Source organism: Piliocolobus tephrosceles, chromosome 7 (assembly GCF_002776525.5).
Source record: "Piliocolobus tephrosceles isolate RC106 chromosome 7, ASM277652v3, whole genome shotgun sequence".
In the NCBI taxonomy this organism is placed as follows: Eukaryota; Metazoa; Chordata; class Mammalia; order Primates; family Cercopithecidae; genus Piliocolobus; species Piliocolobus tephrosceles.
The window spans coordinates 82,570,936-82,575,980 of NC_045440.1; positions in this window are offsets into that span (position 1 = coordinate 82,570,936).

Genomic DNA, 5,045 nt, shown 5'->3' on the forward strand with positions numbered 1-5,045 from the left:
TGCGACTGGCGCTGCCCCATCTCTTAGGGTGACTACCTGTAAGTGATCTCTCTGCCATCTGTCGGCCACCTGTCCCTAGCAGTGCGACTGGCGCTGCCAGTCATCCGGGCGCTGCCCCACCACTTACAGTGACTACCTGAGCCTGGGATGCACCAAGTTTCTCTCAACTTTTCAGAGTAGGGAAAATGAAAACAGGCAATGATTCCACAGAAGCTGCCATAGGGGTTAAGTGCGGTGTCTGCGAACCCCTACCCCAACGTCAGGACTGTTTCTGGTCACCCCAGGGCAGTTCCAGATAACGTGGCAGGCAGGGGTCACCCAAATGCAGCCTCCACCCCAGGGACTGACCGCGCACCGCAGACCGCGCTCTCTCCGGCCCCTGCAGAGGGAAGCACTAGCCGAACCCGGAGAGGGTGGCGAGTGGGGCGGGGAAAACAGGGGTCTCACTTTGAGTCGAAGGGCGTCCTGCTAGCTGGGTGCCCGGTGCTATCCGGCCTCAGTGCTTTGGGAGGCAGAGGGGCTGCCCAGGACCAAAAGGTCTCGGCTTCGTAAGCCCGTCAATGAGGGGGCGTGGTTGCTTTGCTGGGCCCCGCCCCGAGCTGTGCCCTGCGAGGCTCTGCGACGCCTGGCCCGGGTCTTCACCAGCACAGGAGACTCAGATCTGGCCTTTTCTTTCTCAGTTCTGATTCTTCTAACTTCTTTTCTTCTGCTTGCCCTTTCTTCTCTAAATCTTTTAAGAATTCGATTCCTCTTTTTCTCTTTGCTTCTTTACTCTTCCATTCACGCACCTTTTCCCATTTCTCTTTCTTTACCCTTTCTCTCATTTTTCCATAGTAACATTTTGACAAAACACAAATTGGAGATATAACTTCGGATGAGCAGCTTTTAATTGCCAAAGCAATACCTGGTAAACTTATAGTACATTAAAAAAAAAAAAAAAAAAAAATCAGTAGCCAGAACTAACTGCCCTTTTCCTCAATGATGTATTTAGATACCACCTATCAAGGACTTACTATGCTTTCAGCAATTGTGTTTTTATATGCATTATTTTTGTTAAATATTGCCTGAGGTATGTATAATTAGCTTCATCATACAGATGAAGAAACTGAGGCTCATAGAACGTAAATGATTTGTCCTCACACAGGTCACCGGTCACACAGCAAAAGTAGAGCAGTGAAACACACTGACTCCAAAGTGTTGGGGCTCAGAAAACGACACCCCAAAATGAAGCCCTCAGAAGCAGCCTCACAGAAAAAAAGTTATTTGACCCCTCTTGCCTTCCTGTCTCTGGCCCCACATTCTCCCTCAAGGCTTGCCTTAGAAACTGGAATTCTTCTTCCCCAAGGCAGGTCCTAGAAACCCAAAAATATTATTCTAATCCCCGCAACTTTTTGTGTAAAAACAGACCATAAAGAAATTATCCAACCCACTTTTTCTGATTGTAGGTCTCAAGACCCCCATTCCAGAGAGGGTCTTGCCCAATGCACAGAAGGAAGGAATGCACCAGGGAGAGGCCAAATAAAATCTGAACAGACAGGCTTTGCTGGGTTTCCCCACTCAGTCTATTAGCATTATATTATATACTTTTGGTCCAATCCTGTTTCTGCGCAGCTGGGTATATTTTGCTTGAACCTAAACATAAAAATGGACTGTTCCCCTGTATCTTGGGTCTTCATTCTGAAGGCTCCCATGTCACTTAAAACTATGATCAAATAAATTTGTATCCTTCTTTCCAATTAATCTATCTTTTGTCAGCTGATTTTCAGCAAACATTCAGAGAACACAGGGGAAATTTTCCCTATGGTCCTACAAAAGTCTGCACGCAGCAAATGTACGGCACAAGGAGGTTGCATTATATGAGGTACAAGGACTAGTTTATGGTCCTTAAAATGTTTCCTCTTCTTGAAGGGGCAGCATCATGGTACATACATCATCATCATGCAAAAACTGTTGCACAGATATAAGATGTCCCAGCCACAGCAGGACCAGAAAAGTGAGCTATTTGGCTCCTTGCTTAGGAAGTGATTGTTTCTCTGCATTTTTTTTTTTTTTTTTTTTTTGAGACGGAGTCTTGCTCTGTAGCCCGAGCTGGAGTGCAGTGGCCAGATCTCAGCTCACTGCAAGCTCCGCCTCCCGGGTTTACGCCATTCTCCTGCCTCAGCCTCCCGAGTAGCTGGGACTGCAGGCGCCCGCCACCTCGCCCGGCTAGTTTTTTTTGTATTTTTAGTAGAGACGGGGTTTCACCGTGTTAGCCAGGATGATCTCGATCTCCTGACCTCGTGATCCGCCCGTCTCGGCCTCCCAAAGTGCTGGGATTACAGGCTTGAGCCACCGCGCCCGGCCTGTTTCTCTGCATTTAATCAAAGAACAAGATGTTGTCACAATCATGTTGCCAATGAAACACTTCCCAGAGATGAATGATGTGAACTGTGGACCCAATTCCCATACCCCACAAAGAGCAAGAAACTTGTCTTAATTGTCTAAAGAATGATGCCTTAGGTATCTGGTTTAGATATCTCTATTTGCCTATTAAATGATTTTTTTTTTTTTAAAGACAAACCTTCAGAAACTAGCTATTTCATTCTTCATTGTCAATCATCTTAAAAATCTTGCCAACTGCATGATGACAAGTGTTAATTCATAACTAAATAAAATTTTCCAGGCTTTTGCAGAAATGTCATCTATCATCTTTTAACCTTTTTAAATGAATGTGGTCCCACTGATTTGGCAAAGCTGCTAAAATCAGTATAACCAATTTGAAGCAAGAGAGATTAAATACTACCTATCTTATTCCTTCGAATGATAACATTTCAAGCTACCTTTGTCAGGTGAGCAAGAAGCCTCGTTTTTTTCTAGAGACCTTAGCATCTGCCTCACAATTGTTCTCAGGTAACCTAGATTTTTTCAGTCCAAAGAGGCCAGTCTGCTTCCAAATGCCTACTGAAAGTGAAATGCAGCCGGGTGCGGTGGCTCAAGCCTGTAATCCCAGCATTTTGGGAGGCCAAGACGGGCGGATCACAAGGTCAGGAGATCGAGACCATCCTGGCTAACACGGTGAAACCCTGTCTCTACTAAAAAATACAAAAAACTAGCTGGATGAGGTGGCGGGCGCCTGTAGTCCCAGCTACTCGGGAGGCTGAGGCAGGAGAATGGCGTGAACCCGGGAGGTGGAGCTTGCAGTGAGCTGAGATCCTGCCACTGCACTCCAGCCTGGGTGACAGAGCGAGACTCCGTCTCAAAAAAAAAAATTAAAAAAAAAAAATAAAAGAAAGTGAAATGCAAAATCTGCCGGTACACAGGGAAGTCTCAGTGTTCAGATTCGATTGTGGCAAAGCTGCAAACTGCTCTCACAAATCCAAGGGATCTTTGGTCCAATGTTGTGAAAGTAGTTCAGAAAGCTGCAGAGACCTCAGTACAGGATGCGTTACCCCTGGGTTCCCAAAGGGGCAATGTTTAAAACTCTGGTCCCATCTGCAGCCACTGTTCCTAACCCTAAGAACATCTGCTGTGCCCAGGTGTCATCAGGGGCAGGGACCAGCAGCACAAACTCTGCTTCCTGGCATGATGTCCAGCTCCTCACTCTTCCAACTTTCCCTAAGGGAAGTTCCCTCTTGGAGGCCTTTGTTATCCTTTCTTGTCAGCTGACTCCCATCTATGAGAGAGGTTGTAATTACGCTGAACCTCAGAAGGAAAGAGAGGTGAGATCCAAGGCCCCTGACATCTCCCTAGACAGCTGAGTGTACACAAGAGAGTTCTAGGGAAGGGTGGCCTTTGTGAAGCCACAAGAAGGTCTGTTATCCTTTCCCAAAGGCAAGGATGACAGTGCTTACTTGCCCTGTATTTGCATAATAAAGAGAGTCCACCACAGAAATGAGTGGGCAATTTCCCTCCCCAGAAATCATGGGCATCTTGCCAACTGCACTTAGTCTTTGGAGTTGACTTCTTTTAAATGACGTCTCTTTTCATTAAAACAAGTTTTAGTTTCCACATGCCAAGATATTCTCAGTTAATAGTTAACGATTTAAGTGGACTCTCACCTAATATAATTATATATACACCATGGCAGCTGGTCAGGGGTGGAGTGTCCAGGATAGCTAATAAGATCTTACGTTTTGCTACCAAAATAAAGTATCATATTCACATTGTACTCCATAAAACATTCTCAAACCAACACAACTGAAAAGTTACCTCCTTCCTCTGAACTCCTGTGTAGCATTCTACTGTTGGAAGCACTTATTGGATGCTTAACATTTATGGTGTTGAGTATATATACACATGTATTCTTCCTCACCCCATGTCAACTTTTTTATTAGATCATAAGTGGATTATGAATGGACATCATTTTAGTTATTCTTTGACTCTCCCACAGTGCCTGAGTAGGAATTCAGCAATGCTTTAATTGTTAGGCTTGGCAATTTCTTTTTCTCTTATCTTCTAAGATAAGGGTACAGCTTTTCTTAGCCTTGTAAGACCAAAAGGAACAGTAACATTTCACATCCAGAACACATGGCTCCTGTAAAAGGAACTACAGAGGCTAAGTTTGCCTTGGACTTGTAAAAGACAGCTGAATAATGGCAAGGGCTAAGAAACTATTTAACAACCAACTGTCAATAGCAACAGTTTTACAAACAAGAAGACGCAGCATACAAACTTTAGCAAAAAAGTGCCCAAATGAGAAATGTGAAGCAGGAACTAAGAGACCCAACAAAAGCACCTCTAGGTTATCTGCTTTTAGAAACATTAATCAAACTCTGAAAGTCAAGTAAGTCCCTACGAACGTTAAAATAAAACTCAGAGGTCTAATTATTCTAAGAAGTTTGCTCTTTCAGGTATTCTCCACTTGATGACTATTTCAACTGATACTGATAAAGTATGAAAAGGAGTGTTGACACAATTTTAGAAACAGGGATATGAAATGTACCTGAAAACCCTAATATGTTACTGTATATATAAAATTAACAGGCATCATGATCAGGGCAATAATGCTAGTGTGTAAGTCATCAAAATGGCCAATGTGAAATTTCCATCTAGAAGCAGAACAAAGA